The sequence below is a fragment of the Triticum dicoccoides genome, chromosome 3A (genome assembly GCF_002162155.2).
Source record: "Triticum dicoccoides isolate Atlit2015 ecotype Zavitan chromosome 3A, WEW_v2.0, whole genome shotgun sequence".
NCBI lineage: Eukaryota > Viridiplantae > Streptophyta > Magnoliopsida > Poales > Poaceae > Triticum > Triticum dicoccoides.
The window spans coordinates 731299224-731317214 of record NC_041384.1 but is presented as its reverse complement, the minus strand read 5'-3'; the positions used below and the strand labels follow the sequence as shown (position 1 = coordinate 731317214).

Genomic DNA, 17991 nt, shown 5'->3' with positions numbered 1-17991 from the left:
GCACAAGATCATGTAGTTCGTATGCTAAAGCTTTTCTAATGTCAAGTATCATTTCCTTAGACCATGAGATTGTGCAACTCCCGGATACCGTAGGAGTGCATTGGGTGTGCCAAACGTCACAACGTAACTGGGTGGCTATAAAGGTACACTACAGGTATCTCCGAAAGTGTCTGTTGGGTTGGCACGAATCAAGACTGGGATTTGTCACTCCGTGTAAACGGAGAGGTATCTCTGGGCCCACTCGGTAGGACATCATCATAATGTGCACAATGTGATCAAGGAGTTTATCACAGGATGATGTGTTACGGAACGAGTAAAGAGACTTGCCGGTAACGAGATTGAACAAGGTATCGGGATACCGACGATCGAATCTCGGGCAAGTATCGTACCGCTAGACAAAGGGAATTGTATACGGGATTGATTAAGTCCTTGACATCGTGGTTCATCCGATGAGATCATCGTGGAACATGTGGGAGCCAACATGGGTATCCAGATCCCGCTGTTGGTTATTGACCGGAGAGTCATCTCGGTCATGTCTGCATGGCTCCCGAACCCGTAGGGTCTACACACTTAAGGTTCGGTGACACTAGGGTTATAGAGATATTAGTATGCGGTAACACGAAAGTTGTTCGGAGTCCCGGATGAGATCCCGGACGTCACGAGGAGTTCCGGAATGGTCCAGAGGTAAAGAATTATATATAGGTAGTGCTATTTCGGCCATCGGGACAAGTTTCGGGGTCACCGGTATTGTACCGGGACCACCGGAAGGGTCCTGGGGGTCCACCGGGTGGGGCCACCTGCCCCTGGGGGCCACATGGGCTGTAGGGGGTGCGCCTTGGACTACATGGGCCAAGGGCACCAGTCCCAAGAGGCCCATGCGCCAAGAGAAGAGGAAAGGAAGAGTCCTAAAGGGGGAAGGCACCTCCGAGGTGCCTTGGGGAGGAGGGACTCCTCCCTGGCCGCACCCTTCCTTGGAGGAAGGGCCAAGGCTGCACCCCCCCTCTCCCTTGGCCCTATATATAGTGGGGGGAAGGGAGGGCAACCATACCTAAGCCCTGGCGCCTCCCTCTCCCTCCCATGACACATCTCCCTCCTCCCGCAGCGCTTGGCAAAGCCCTGTTGGAATCCCGCTACTTCCACCACCACGTCGTCGTGCTGTTGGATCTCCATCAACCTCTCCTCCCACCTTGCTGGATCAAGAAGGAGGAGACGTCGCTGCTCCGTACGTGTGTTGAACGCGGAGGTGCCGTCCGTTCGGCGCTAGGATCATCGGTGATTTGGATCACGACGAGTACGACTCCATCAACCCCGTTCTCTTGAACTCTTCCGCGCGCGATCTACAAGGGTATGTAGATCCACTCCTCCCTCGTTGCTAGATGACTCCATAGATTGATCTTGGTGACACGTAGGAAAATTTTGAATTATTGCTACGTTCCCCGACAGTGGCATCATGAGCTAGGTCTATGCGTAGTTTCTATGCACGAGTAGAACACAAAGTAGTTGTGGCGTTGATTTTGTTCAATATGCTTACCGTTACTAGTCCAATCTTGATTCGGCGGCATTGTGGGATGAAGCGGCCCGGACCGACCTTACACGTACTCTTACGTGAGACTGGTTCCACCGACTGACATGCACTAGTTGCATAAGGTGGCTAGCGGCTGTCTGTCTCTCCCACTTTAGTCGGATCGGATTCGATGAAAAGGGTCCTTATGAAGGGTAAATAGCAATTGGCATATCACGTTGTGGTTTTGCATACGTTAGAAACGTTCTTGCTAGAAACTCATAGCAGCCACGTAAAACATGCAAACAACAATTAGAGGACGTCTAACTTGTTTTTGCAGGGTATGCCATGTGATGTGATATGGCCAAAAGGATGTGATGAATGATATATGTGATGTATGAGATTGATCATGTTCTTGTAATAGGAATCACGACTTGCATGTCGACGAGTATGACAACCGCCAGGAGCCATAGGAGTTGTCTTAATTTATTTATGACCTGCGTGTCAACATAAACATCATGTAATTACTTTACTTTATTGCTAACCGTTAGCTGTAGTAGTAGAAGTAATAGTTGGCGAGACAACTTCATGAAGACACGATGATGGAGATCATGATGATGGAGATCATGGTGTCATGCCGGTGACGATGATGATCATGGAGCCCCGAAGATGGAGATCAAAAGGAGCAATATGATATTGGCCATATCATGTCACTATTTGATTGCATGTGATGTTTATCATGTTTATACATCTTATTTGCTTAGAACGACAGTAGTAAATAAGATGATCCCTCATTAAAATTTCAAGAAAGTGTTCCCCCTAACTGTGCACCGTTGCGACAGTTTGTTGTTTCGAAGCACCACGTGATGATCGGGTGTGATAGATTCTAACGTTCACATACAACGGGTGTAAGACAAATTTACACACGCGAAACACTTAGGTTGACTTGACGAGCCTAGCATGTACAGACATGGCCTCGGAACACAAGAGACCGAAAGGTCAAGCATGAGTCGTATGGTAGATACGATCAACATGAAGATGTTCACCGATGATGACTAGTCCGTCTCACATGATGATCGGACACGGCCTAGTTGACTTGGATCATGTAATCACTTAGATGACTAGAGGGATGTCTATCTGAGTGGGAGTTCATAAGATGAACTTAATTATCCTGAACATAGTCAAAAGGTCTTCGCAAATTATGTCGTAGCTCGCGTTTCTGTTCTACTGTTTAGATATGTTCCTAGAGAAAATTTAGTTGAAAGTTGATAGTAGCAATTATGCGGACTAGGTCCGTAAACTGAGGATTGTCCTCATTGCTTCATAGAAGGCTTATGTCCTTAATGCACCGCTCAGTGTGCTGAACCTCGAACATTGTATGTGGATGTTGCGAACATCTGACATACACATTTTGATAACTACGTGATAGTTCAGTTAAACGGTTTAGAATTGAGGCACCAAAGACGGTTTTGAAACATTGCAGAACATATGAGATGTTCCAAGGACTGAAATTGGGATTTCAGGCTCATGCCCACGTCAAGAGGTATAAGACCTCCGACGATTTTCTTAGCCTACAAACTAAGGAGAAAAGCTCAAGTGTTGAGCTTGTGCTCAGATTGTCTGAGTACAACAATCATTTGAATCGAGTGGGAGTTGATCTTCCAGATGAGATATTGATGTTTCTCCGAAGTCATTACCACCAAGCTGCTAGAGCTTCGTGATGAACTATAATGTATCAGGGACATATATGATGACCCTTGAGATATTCGCGATGTTTGACACCACAAAAGTAGAGATCAAGAAGGAGCATCAATTGTTGATGGTTGGTGAAACCACTAGTTTCAAGAAGGGCAAGGGCAAAAAGGGATGCTTCATGAAACGGCAAATCAGCTGCTGCTCTAGTGAAGAAACCCAAGGTTGAACCCAAACCCGAGACTAAGTGCTTCTGTAATAAAGGGAAAAGCCACTGGAGCAGAATTACCCTAGATACTTGGTAGATGAGAAGGCTGGCAAGGTCGATAGAAGTATATTGGATATACATTGTGTTGATGTGTACTTTACTAGTACTCCTGGTAGCACCAGGGTATTAGATACCGGTTCGGTTGCTAAGTGTTAGTAACTCGAAATAAAAGCTACGGTATAAACGGAGACTAGCTAAAGGTGAGATGAGGATATGTGTTGGAAGTGTTTCCAATGTTGATATGATCAAGCATCGCACGCTCCCTCTACCATCGAGATTGGTGTTTGCGTTGAGCATAGACATGATTGGATTATGTCTATCGCAATACGGTTATTCATTTAAAGAGAATAATGGTTACTCTGTTTATTTGAATAATACCTTCAATGGTCTTACACCTGAAATGAATGGTTTATTGAATCTCGATCGTAGTGATACACATGTTCATGCCAAAAGATATAAGATAGTAATGATAGTACCACATACTTGTGGCACTGCCACTTGAGTCATATTGGTATAAAACGCATGAAGAAGCTCCATGTTGATGGATCGTTGGACTCACTCGTTTTTGAAAAATATTGAGACATGTGAACCATGTCTATTGGCATATATGCATGAAGAAACTCCATGAAGATGGATCGTTTGGACTCACTTGATTTTGAATCACTTGAGACATGCAAATCATACCACATGGGCAAGATGACTGAAAGACCTCGTTTTCAGTAAGATGGAACAAGAGGGCAACTTGTTGGAAGTAATACATTTGATGTGTGCAGTCCAATGAGTGCTGAGGCATGCTGTGGATATCGTTATGTTCTTACTTCACAGATGATTTGAATAGATGCTGAGTGTATTTACTTGATGAAACACAAGTCTGAATTATTGAAAGGTTCAAGTAATTTCAGAGTGAAGTTGAAGATCATCGTGACAAGAGGATAAAATGTCTATGATGTGATCATAGAGATGAATATCTGAATTATGAGTTTGGCACAGAATTAAGACATTGTGGAAATTGTTTCACAACTAATACAGCCTGGAACACCATAGTGTGATGGTGTGTCCGAACATCATAACTGCACCCTATTGGATATGATGCATACCATGATGTCTCTTATCGAATTACCACGATAGTTTATGGGTTAGGCATTAGAGACAACCACATTCACTTTAAATAGGGCACCACGTAATTCCGATGAGATGACACCGTACGAACTATGGTTTAGAGAAACCTAAGCTGTCATTTCTTAAAAGTTTGGGGTTGCGACGCTTATGTGAAAAAGTTTCAGGCTGATAAGCTCGAACCCAAAGCGGATAAATGCATCTTTATAGGACACCCAAAACAGTTGGGTATACCTCCTGTCTCAGATCCGAAAGCAATAAGGGATTGTTACTAGAATCGGGTCCTTTCTCGAGGAAAAGTTTCTCTCGAAAGAATTGAGTGGGAGGATGGTCGAGACTTGATGAGGTTATTGAACTGTCTCTTCAACTAGTGTGTGGCAGGGCACAGGAAGTTGTTCCTGTGGCACCTACACCAATTGAAGTGGAAGCTTATGATAGTGATCATGAAACTTCAGATCAAGTCACTACCAAACCTCGTAGGATGACAAGGATGCGTACTACTTCAGAGTGGTACGTAATCCTGTCTTGGAAGTCATGTTGCTAGACAACAATGAACCTACGAGCTATGGAGAAGCGATGGTGGGCCCGGATTCCGATAAATGGCTCGAGGCCATAAAATCTGAGAGAGGATCCATGTATGAAAACAAAGTGTAGACTTTGGCAGAACGGCTCGATGGTCCTAAGACTATTGAGTACAGATGGATTTAAAAGGAAGACGGACAATGATGGTAAGTATTACCATTAAGAAAGCTCGACTTGTCGTTAAGATGTTTTCCGACAAGTTCAAGGAGTTGACTGCGATGAGACTTTCTCACTCATAGCGATGCTAAGAGTCTGTTGGAATTATATTAGTGATTACTGCATTATTTATGAAATATTGTAGATAGGATGTCGAAACATTGTTTCCTCGACGTTTTTGAGGAAAGGTTGTATGTGATACAAACCGGAAGGTTTTGTCAATCCTGAAAGATGCTAATAAGTATGCAAAGCTCCAGCAATCCTTCTGAGGACTGGAGTGGGCATCTCGGAGTTGGAATGTATGCTTTGATGAGATGATCAAAGTTTTGGGTTTATACAAATTTTATGAGAAACTTGTATTTCCAAAGAAGTGAGTGGGAGCACTATAGAATTTCTGATGAATATATGTTGTTGACATATTGTTGATCAGACATGAAGTAGAATTTCTGGAAAGCATATAGGGTTATTTGGAAAGTGTTTTTCAATGGAAAGCCTGGATTAAGCTACTTGAACATTGAGCATCAAGATCTATAAGGATAGATCAAAACGCTTAATGGTACATTCAAATGAGCACATACCTTGACATGATCTTGAAGGGGTTCAAGATGGATCAGTCAAAGAAGGAGTACTTGCCTGAGTTGTAAGGTATGAAGTTAAGACTTAAAGCTTGACCACGACAGAAGAAAGAGAAAGGACGAATGTCGTCCCCTATGCTTAAGACATAGGCCCTACAGTATGCTTTGCTGTGTACCGCACCTGAAATGTGCCTTGCCATGAGTCAGTCAAGGGGTACAAGAGTGATCCAAGAATGGATCACAAGACAGCGGTCAAAGTTATCCTTAGTAACTAGTGGACTAAGGAATTTTCTCGATTATGGAGGTGGTAAAAGAGTTCGACGTAAAGAGTTACGTCGATGCAAGCTTAACACCTATCCGGATAGCTCTGAGTAGAGATACCGGATACGTATAACGGAGCAACAATTTAGAATAGCTCCAAGTAGAACAGTTATTTGAAATGGCTCCAAATATAGCGTAGTAGCTGCATCTACAAGATGACATAGAGATTTGCGAAGTACATACAGATCTGAAAGATTCAGACCCGTTGACTATAACATCTCTCAGAAGCATAACATGATCAAACCCAGAACTCATCGAGTGTTAATCACATGGTAATGTGAACTAGATTATTGACTCTGGTAGACTCTTTGGGTGTTAGTCACATGGGGATGTGACCTTGAGTGTTAATCACATATCGATGTGAACTGGATTATTGACTCTAGTGCAAGTGGGAGACTGTTGGAAATATGCCCTAGAGGCAATAATAAATTAGTTATTATTATATTTCCTTGTTCATGATAATCATTTATTATCCATGCTAGAATTGTATTGATAGGAAACTCAGATACATGTGTGGATACATAGACAACACCATGTCCCTAGTAAGCCTCTAGTTGACTAGCTCATTGATCAATAGATGGTTACGGTTTCCTAACCATGGAAATTGGATGTCATTGATTACGGGATCACATCATTAGGAGAATGATGTGATGGACAAGACCCAATCCTAAGCCTAGCACAAGATCATGTAGTTCGTATGCTAAAGCTTTTCTAATGTCAAGTATCATTTCGTTAGACCATGAGATTGTGCAACTCCCGGATACCGTAGGAGTGCTTTGGGTGTGCCAAACGTCACAACGTAACTGGGTGGCTATAAAGGTACACTACAGGTATCTCCAAAAGTGTCTGTTGGGTTGGCACGAATCGAGACTGGGATTTGTCACTCCGTGTAAACGGAGAGGTACCTCTGGGCCCACTCGGTAGGACATCATCATAATGTGCACAATGTGATCAAGGAGTTTATTACGGGATGATGTGTTACGGAACGAGTAAAGAGACTTTCCGGTAATGAGATTGAACAAGGTATCGGGATACCGATGATCGAATCTCGGGCAAGTATCGTACCGCTAGACAAAGGGAATTGTATACGGGATTGATTAAGTCCTTGACATCGTGGTTCATCCAATGAGATCATCGTGGAACATGTGGGAGCCAACATGGGTATCCAGATCCCGCTGTTGGTTATTGACCGGAGAGTCATCTCGGTCATGTCTGCATGTCTCCCGAACCCGTAGGGTCTACACACTTAAGGTTCGGTGACACTAGGGTTATAGAGATATTAGTATGCGGTAACCCGAAAGTTGTTCGGAGTCCCGGATGAGATCCCGGACGTCACGAGGAGTTCCGGAATGGTCCGGAGGTAAAGAATTATATATAGGAAGTGCTATTTCGGCCATCGGGACAAGTTTCGGGGTCACCGGTATTGTACCGGGACCACCAGAAGGGTCCCGGGGGTCCACCGGGTGGGGCCACCTGCCCCCGGGGGCCACATGGGCTGTAGGGGGTGCGCCTTGGCCTACATGGGCCAAGGGCACCAGCCCAAGAGGCCCATGCGCCAAGAGAAGAGGAAAGGAAGAGTCCTAAAGGGGGAAGGCACCTCCGAGGTGCTTTGGGGAGGAGGGACTCCTCCCTGGCCGCACCCTTCCTTGGAGGAAGGGCCAAGGCTGCGCCCCCCCCTCTCCCTTGGCCCTATATATAGCAGGGGGAAGGGAGGGCAACCATACCTAAGCCCTGGCGCCTCCCTCTCCCTCCCATGACACATCTCCCTCCTCCCGCAGCGCTTGGCGAAGCCCTGTTGGAATCCCGCTACTTCCACCACCACGCCGTCGTGCTGCTGGATCTCCATCAACCTCTCCTCCCCCCTTGCTGGATCAAGAAGGAGGAGACGTTGCTGCTCCATACATGTGTTGAACGTGGTGGTGCCGTCCGTTCGGTGCTAGGATCATCGGTGATTTGGATCACGACGAGTACGACTCCATCAACCCCGTTCTCTTGAACGCTTCCGCGCGCGATCTACGAGGGTATGTAGATCCACTCCTCCCTCGTTGCCAGATGACTCCATAGATTGATCTTGGTGACGCGTAGGAAAATTTTGAATTATTGCTACGTTCCCCGACAGTTCCTGCTGCTTATATTAAGAAACCACCTTTCCTTGTTAGAATAAAGAATCATGCTAAAGCTTCAACTGCGGTTAACAAAAGTAATATTAAGACACCTAAACCCCCTGAGCAAATTAAAGTTGAACCTAGTATTGCTATGGTTAAAGATCTCTTGGCCGATAATATTGATGGGCATGTTATTTACTTCTAGAATGAAGCTGCTAGAATTGCTAGACCTGATGCTAAAAATAAACATAGACCTGTTGTAGGCATGCCTGTTATTTCTATTAAAATAGGAGATCATTGTTATCATGGCTTATGTGATATGGGTGCTAGTGCAAGTGCAAGTGCAATACCCGATTCCTTATACCAAGAAATTATGCATGATATTGCACCTGCTGAGATCGAAGATATGAATGTTACCACTAAACTTGACAATAGAGATACTATTTCACCGATTGGGATTGTTAGAGATGTTGAAGTCTTGTGTGGGAAAGTTAAATATCCTCCTGATTTTCTTGTTCTCGGTTCCCCACAAGATGACTTTTGTCCCATTATATTTGGTAGACCCTTCTTGAATACTGTTAATGCTAGGATAGACTGCAATAAGAATATTGTTTCTGTTGGTTTAGGGGACATGTCTCATGAGTTTAATTTTGCTAAATTTCAGAGACAACCCCATGATAAAGAATTTCCTAGTAAAGATGAAATTATTGGTCTTGCTTCTATTGTTGTGCCTCCTACTGATCCTTTAGAAAAATATTTGCTAGACCATGAAAATGATATGTTCATGAATGAAAGAAGGGAAATAGATGAAGTATTCTTTAAACAGGGACCTATTCTGAAACACAACTTGCTTGTTGAAATCCTAGGGGATCCTCCTCCACCCAAGGGTGATCCCGTGTTTGAGCTTAAACCATTGCCTGCTACTCTTAAATATGCTTATCTTGATGAAAAGAAGATATATCCTGTTATTATTAGTGCTAACCTTTTAGATCATGAAGAAGAGAGATTATTGAAAACTCTGAAGAAGCACCGTGATGCTGTTGGATATACTCTTGATGATCTTAAGGGCATTAGTCCTACTCTATGTCAACACAAAATAAATTTGGAGAAAGATGCCAAACCAGTTATTGATTACCAACGACGGCTAAATCCTAAGATGAAAGAAGTGGTAAGAAAGGAAATATTAAAGCCCCTTGAGGAAGGTATAATTTATCCCATTGCTAATAGTCAGTGCGTAAGCCATGTCCATTGTGTCCCTAAGAAAGGAGGTATTACTGTTGTTCCTAATGATAAAGATGAATTGATTCCGCAAAGAATTATTACAGGTTATAGGATGGTAATTGATTTCCGTAAATTAAATAAAGCTACTAAAAATGATCATTACCCTTTGCCTTTCATTGATCAAATGCTCGAAAGATTATCTAAACATACACACTTTTGCTTTCTAGATGGTTATTCTGGTTTCTCTCAGATAACTGTGTCAGCTGATGATCAAGAAAAGACTACTTTTACTGACCCTTTCGGTACCTTTGCTTATAGACGTATGCCTTTTGGTTTATGTAATGCACCTGCTACCTCTCAAAGATGCATGATGGCTATATTTTCTGACTTTTGTGAAAAGATCTGTGAAATTTTCATGGATGATTTATCTGTTTATGGATCCTCTTTTGATGATTGCTTGAGCAATCTTGATCGAGTTTTGCAGAGATGTGAGGAAACTAACCTTGTCTTGAATTGGGAGAAGTGCCACTTTATGGTTAATGAAGGTATTGCCTTGGGGCATAAAATTTCGGAAAGAGGTATTGAAGTTGACAAAGCTAAAGTTGATGCTATTGAAAAGATGCCATGTCCCAACGACATCAAAGGTATAAGAAGTTTCCTTGGTCATGCCGGTTTTTATAGGAGGTTCATTAAGGACTTCTCAAAAATTTCTCGTCCTCTGACTAACCTATTACAAAATATATTCCATTTGTCTTTGATGATGATTGTGTAGAAGCATTTGAAATACTTAAGAAAGCCTTGATTTCTGCACCTATTGTTCAGCCACCTGATTGGAATTTACCCTTTGAAATTATGTGCGATGCTAGTGATTATGCTGTAGGTGTTGTTCTAGCACAACGAGTTGATAAGAAATTAAATGTTATCCAATATGCTAGTAAAACTCTAGACAACGCCCAAAGAAATTATGCTACTACTGAAAAAGAATTCTTAGCAGTTGTATTTGCTTGTGATAAGTTCAGACCTTATATTATTTATTCTAAAGTAACTATTCATAGTGATCATGCTGCTATTAAATATCTTATGGAAAAGAAAGATGCTAAACCTAGGCTTATTAGATGGGTTCTCCTGCTACAAGAATTTGATTTGCATATTATTGATAGAAAGGGAGCTGAGAACCCCGTTGCAGATAACTTGTCTAGGTTAGAGAGTGTTCTTGATGACCCACTACCTATTGATGATAGCTTTCCTGATGAACAATTAGCGATCATAAATGCTTCTCGTACTGCTCCATGGTATGCTGATTATGCTAATTATATTGTTGCTAAATTTATATCACCTAGTTTCACATACCAGCAAAAGAAAAAGTTCTTCTATGATTTAAGACATTACTTCTGGGATGACCCACATCTTTATAAAGAAGGAGTAGATGGTGTTATTATATGTTGTGTACCTGATCATGAACAGGAACATATCTTATGCAAATGTCACTCCGAAGCTTATGGAGGACACCATGCTGGAGATAGAACTGCACACAAGGTATTGCAATCAGGTTTTTATTGGCCTACTCTCTTCAAGGATGCTCGTAAGTTTGTTTTTTCTTGCGATGAATGTCAAAGAATTGGTAATATTAGTAGACGTCAAGAAATGCCTATGAATTATTCACTTGTTATTGAACCATTTGATGTTTGAGGCTTCGATTATATGGGACTGTTTCCTTCCTCTAATGGGTGTACACATATTTTAGTTGCTGTTGATTACGTTACTAAGTGGGTAGAATCTATTCCAACTAGTAGTGCTGATCATAACACCTCTATTAAGATGCTTAAAGAAGTTTATTTTCCGAGGTTTGGAGTCCCTAGATATTTAATGACAGATGGTGGTTCACATTTTATTCATGGTGCCTTTCGTAAAATGCTTGCTAAGTATGATGTTAATCATAGAATTGCATCTCCACATCATCCATAGTCTAGTGGTCAAGTAGAACTTAGCAATAGAGAGCTTAAATTAATTTTGCAAAAGACTGTTAATAGATCTAGAAAGAATTGGTCCAAGAAACTTGATGATGCATTATGGGCTTATAGAACTGCATACAAATATCCTATGGGTATGTCTCCGTATAAAATGGTTTATGGTAAAGCATGTCACTTACCTCTTGAATTAGAACATAAGGCATATTGGGATATTAAAGAGCTCAACTATGACTTCTAACTTGCCGGTGAGAAGAGGCTTTTTGACATTAGCTCACTTGATGAATGGAGAACCCAAGCTTATGAAAATGCCAAGCTGTTTGAAGAGAAAGTTAAAAGATGGCATGATAAACGGATACAAAAACATGAGTTCAATCTAGGTGATTATCTATTGTTATACAACTCTCGTTTAAGATTTTTTGCAGGCAAACTTCTCTCTAAATGGGAAGATCCTTACGTTATCGAGGAGGTCTATCGTTCCGGTGCCATAAAAATCAACAACTTCGAAGGCACAAATTCGAAGGTGGTGAACGGTCAAAGAATCAAACATTATATATCAGGTAATCCGATAAATGTTGAAACTAATATTATTGAAACCATAACCCCAGAGGAATACATAAGGGGCACTTTCCAGAACGTTTCAGACTCCGAAAAGGAATAGGTACATGGTACGGTAAGTAAACCGACTCCAGAACAGTTCTAATGGTAATATTTCTCCGTTTTGGAATATATAAAAATTAGGAAAAATAAGAAGCAGAATGGAAAGGACACGGGGCTTCCACGAGGGTGGAGGGCACGCACCCCTGCCTCGTGGGCACCTCGTGTGCTCTTCGGACTCCATTTTCTTGCACGATACTTCTTTTGGTCGGTAAAAATTCATTATATAACCTCCCGAAGGTTTTGACCACCGCATCACGCAAGAATCTCATGTTCTTGTTTCAAGCTGTTTTCTGCCAGGGTTGTCAAGGCCAAGCATCATGTCGTCTACCTCCTCCTCCAACTATGAGGGCAACTATGCTTGGATAATGAACATAGAGCTGAAGAGAGAAGAACCCAGAGAGATCAACAAGGATGATGGGATCAAGAAGGCCATGGGGATCAAGTTCCGGCAGTAGTAGAAGAAGACATCCTTCCACCTCACCACAATCTCTTTACCCCAACGGAGATTGAGGCTTTCAAGATGATTGAATTAGCTCGTATTCAAAACAAGTATCTCACAAGTGAAAATATTTTGTTGAAGGAGCATATGATCACACTCAAGGGAATTATCCACAAATTGGAGGATCTCTTACGCTCGATGTGCGACTACCCATCAACACCAACACCTTATTAACCAACAAAGAAGAACCGAGCATCGGGTATGGGCACTCCCCTTGGCAACTGCCAAGCTTGGGGGAGTGTCCCGGTATCGTATCACCATCACTTTTATCTCTACCTTTTCTTAGTTCGATCCTTTTGATAATATCTTGATCTAGTAGAATAAAGTTTTAGTATGATCTAGTTGTGAGCTTTGCTTTATGATCTTCCATTGTAATCGAGTCCGTGAGCTATATAATAAAGATTAGTGTTGAGTCAAGGGCTTGATTATTTTGCTATGATCTTGAGGGAATAAAATAAAAGAGAAGAAATAAAAAGAAATAAAGAGATCATATGGATCTTATGAAGAGTAATGAGCTCACATATAAAGAGTATGATGAATAAAAGTTGTTGAGAGTTGACAAACATAGTTTTGGTCACCGTTGCAATTAATAGGAAGTAATAAAGGAAGAGAGGTTCACATATATGTTGGAGATATGCCCTAGAGGCAATCATGTATGATGATATTTTCTATGTGTTTGTGAATAAATATAGTCCTTGGACATTATCAATGATGTGTATCAGCAAGTACGTGACTTGTTTGTGGGACTATGCATTGTATGATGACTGTCCTAAAAGGTGCCTAGTCGAAAGGGTTGTGTGGAAGCGTAGCCAACTAGACTAGCATATGACACGGTCGATGGCTTGGTCTCACTAGCCATGGAGCATTGGATGCTAACCGGATAATATGGACTTGGATGGATCTGGTCGGATTCGACGTAGTCGGATCCAAGTCGAGATAAGGTCTGAGTCGGACAAACCCAACTATGAGACGCAGCGATATGTCATCTGTGAGTCTCTAGTACAACATATGTTCTATGTCCTAAGACCTGAGATGACACATGTACTCGGGATGGTGACAGACTTGCTTTGGGCCGACCAAACGCTACTCCGTAACTGGGTAGTTATAAAGGTAGGTTTCAGGTTTGTCCAGAACCATGCTGCGAGACGTGGTCGAGCAAGATGGGATTTGCCCCTCCGATCAGGAGAGATATACTCTGGCCCCCTCATGTGATCCGACTAGGATAAGCATGGCCATGCGACAAGGATTATGAGATAATCCGGTTTGTGGTCGACATCACTGGAACGAGAAAGAGGTTGGGCTAGCACAAGGATGACAGACTCGCCTTGAGCTCGACAACATATATCGTGTGGCAAAAGGAATGCAAGTGTGATGTACATGTTCGCTAACCAGCTTCATAGTCTGCTTGGTGTTCGGCATGCCTTGCTAGAGGCCGCTACCAACCGTGCAGTTCGGAGGTGATCCGAACTGCGACCAAGCCGACTTGAACCTAAGGGGTCGCGCGCTTAAGGGAAGGAACCTACGAGGTCAGATCCGAGGAAACTGGTCGGATGTGATCCGAACTATATTTGGATTGTGTCCGAGTAGACTTATGGGCTTTAGGGTCCGTGCGAGGCCCAAGTGTTGAGACCGCGACGGACGCCTATATGTAGTGGAGGTGCTGCACACTCACGTAGTTGATTGCTTCGGCACTGGCACTAGGGTTTGCATGTGTTGCGAATAGACACCTCCACTCACCGCCGGTTGTGTGATCGGACCTAGCAGTCCACCGCACGACGTTCCTCCTGCACGCACGGATACCGTTAGAGGCGATGCACTTGCGCCGCTCCGGCGAACCTGTACGTGGGAACCGACCACCGGTTGTACGAGGGAGACCGAACAAGGAGGAGACGTTCCACACGGACGCGCTGCCCCAACTCTTCTTCCGCTGCACGGCACTGCGCGTCTAGTGGTAACAAACTGTGATCCATCTCCCGTAGCATGTTCTTGGTTGTTCTGCGCGTAGGAAAATTTAATTTGCAGTCGACGCACCCTACCGTAGATCCCAACAATATAAATATACTATCTTGGACATCTTTTATGATTGTGAGCACTCATTAAAATATGACATGCTAAAGAGTTGACGTTGGACAAAGAAGACAACGTAATGGGTTATGTTCTCTTACATCTAAGATAAATTATATTGTCATGGATTATCCAACATATTGAGCTTGCCTTGCCCTCTCATGCTAGCCAATTTATTTGCACCAAGTAGAGATACCACTTATGCTTCCAAATATCCCTAAACCCAATTTTTCCATGAGAATCCACCATATCTACCTATGGATTGAGTAAGATCCTTCAAGTAAGTTGTCATTGATGCAAGCAATAAAAATTGCTCTCTAAATATGTATGACTTATTAGTGTGGAGAAAATAAGCTTTATATGATCTTGTGATATGGAAGAAATAAAAGCGACGGACTGCATAATAAAGGTCCATATCACAAGTGGCAATATAAAGTGACGTTCTTTTGCATTAAGATTTTGTGCATCCAACCATAAAAGCGCATGACAACCTCTGTTTCCCTCTGCGAAGGGCCTATCTTTTATTCTTGTCTTATACTTCATGCAAAGAGTCATAGTGATATTCACCTGTCCCTTTTTTGTTTTATCCTTTGGAAAGCACAATGTGTTGGAAAGATCTAGATATATATACCAAATAGGATGTGAGTTTTCATGAACTATTATTGTTGACATTACCCTTGAGGTAAAACGTTGGGAGGCAAAACTATAAGCCCCTATCTTTCTCTGTGTCCGATTAAAACTTCATAACCATAAATATCGCGTGAGTGTCAGCAATTGTGAAAGACTAAATGATAGTTGAGTATGTGGACTTGCTGAAAGGCTCTTATATTGAATCTTTCCTATGTTATGATAAATTGCAATTGCCTCAATGACTGAGATTAGAGTTTGTTGGTTCTCAATGAAGTTTATGATTCATACTTGAAATTGTGATTGAATTATTACTTTAGCATAAGAGATCATATGACAATATATATATATATATATTGATGTTCTAAGAATGATCATGATGCCCTCATGTCCGTAGTTTATTTTTATCCACACCTCTATCTCCAAACATGTGGACATATTTTTCGATTTCGGCTTTCGCTTGAGGACAAGCGAGGTCTAAGCTTGGGGGAGTTGATACGTCCATTTTGCATCATGCTTTTATATCGATACTTATTGCATTATGGGCTGTTATTACACATTATGTCACAATAGTTATGCCTATTCTCTCTTATTTTACAAGGTTTACATGAAGAGGGAGAATGCCGGCAGCTGGGATTCGGGGCTGGAAAAGGAGTAAATATTAGAGACCTATTCTGCACAGCTCAAAAAGTCCTAAAACTTCACGTGAATTCTTGCTATATGTAGTTATGTTCGTTCCTGAGGACATGGGAGAAGTATTGCTATATGTAGTCATGTGAATTTGGTATTCGTTCGATATTTTGATGAGATGTGTATGTTGTCATCCTTCTAGTGGTGTCTCGACTACATGACACTTCACCATTGTTTGGGCCTAGAGGGAGGCATTGGGAAGTAATAAGTAGATGATGGGTTGCTAGAGTGACCGAAGCTTAAACCCTAGTTTATGCGTTGCTTCGTAAGGGGCTGATTTGGATCCATATGTTTCATGCTATGGTTAGGTTTACCTTAATACTTCTATTGCAGTTGCGGATGCTAGCAATGGGGGTTAATCATAAGTGGGATGCTTGTCCAAGTAAGGATAGACCCAAGCGCCGGTCCACCCACATATAAAATTATCAAAGTACCGAACGCGAATCATATGAACATGATGAAAACTAGCTTGACGATAATGTGTCCTCGGGAGAGCTTTCCTTCATATAAGAGTTTGTCCAGGCTTGTCCTTGCTACAAAAAGGATTGGGCCACCTTGCTGCACCTTATTTACTTTTATTACTTGCTACTCGTTACAAATTACCTTATCACAAAACTATCTGTTACCGATAATTTCAGTGCTTGCCGAGAATACCTTACTAAAAACTGCTTATCATTTTCTTCTGCTCGTCATTGGGTTCAACACTCTTACTTATCGAAAAGCTACGATAGATCCCCTACACTTGTGGGTCATCACATACTCATCTGATATTTCACCAATTAAAACCTTCAACACCAATGCCATTTTCAAAGTGAGAAGTAAATGAAATGTTATGTATTGGAGAAGTGGGAGTCGACCTTGAACTTTATGTTCATGCCCATGCAAACGATGTAGATCTTATCATGGAAGCTTCTCCTAAAATTAATTGTCCCCTTGGTATAAGTTCTTATATTTGGGATTTGGTCTATTGCAAACGTGGTTCCGACCATATTGTTCTTCTTTGATCTCATTTCTCGAACGTTAAAGTACTGGTCTTCTGTAGATGAATACACATGTCCAAACTCTATTATGCCCTATCTTCGAGTATTACCCTCTAGTATCTCGAGGATATCATGCATTGCACTACATCTTACTCACTTCATGGGTTCTGGGTTGTTTGTCAACCGAGAACACTGATAGGTGAATCGATTCCACACTCTGATTCAATAACTCTTAAGTAATTTTCGATGCTTACGAGTATAATAATCCTTCAAGTCATTCCTAGCTTGATGGGCAATATCATTATCGTGCCATATTTTAACTATGCTATGTGGTCCTTCTTCCCGGAGCAAAATTTTTGACGATGAGCTAAGCTTACGTCAATCTTCCTCGTCATATCATTTCCCCTTGAACAACAAGCTTGATTTCAAGTTTGTGTAGTATCCGTGGCTTAAATAATCTCGTGCTTCATCCTCCCTTTGACTAGATTGTTGGGTTTCGTAGTAATTTCAAAAAAATTCCTACACACACGCAAGATCATGTGATGCGTAGCAACGAGAGGGGAGAGTGTTGTCTACGTACCCACGCAGACCGACTGCGGAAGCATTGACCAATGTAGAGGAAGTAGTCGTACGTCTTCACGATCCAACCGATCAAGTACCGAAACTACGGCACCTCCGAGTTCGAGCACACGTTCAGCTCGATGACGATCCCCGGACTCCGATCCAGCAAAGTGTCGGGGAAGAGTTCCGTCAGCACGACGGCGTGGTGACGATCTTGATGCACTACAGCAGGAGGTCTTCACCTAAACTCTGCTACAGTATTATCGAGGAATATGGTGGCTGGGGCACCACACACGGCTAAGGAATAGATCACGTGGATCAACTTGTGTGTTCTTGGGTGCCTCTACCTCAGTATATAAAGGACCAAAGGGGGGGAGGCTGGCCGGCCACAAGGGGTGCGCCAGGA

The 17991-nt window shown here is 42.4% G+C and overlaps 1 pseudogene; it reads left to right on the top strand.

The window, feature by feature from the left end:
* Positions 1-17991, top strand: part of LOC119270553 — a 179594-nt pseudogene that overhangs the window by 80387 nt on the left and 81216 nt on the right.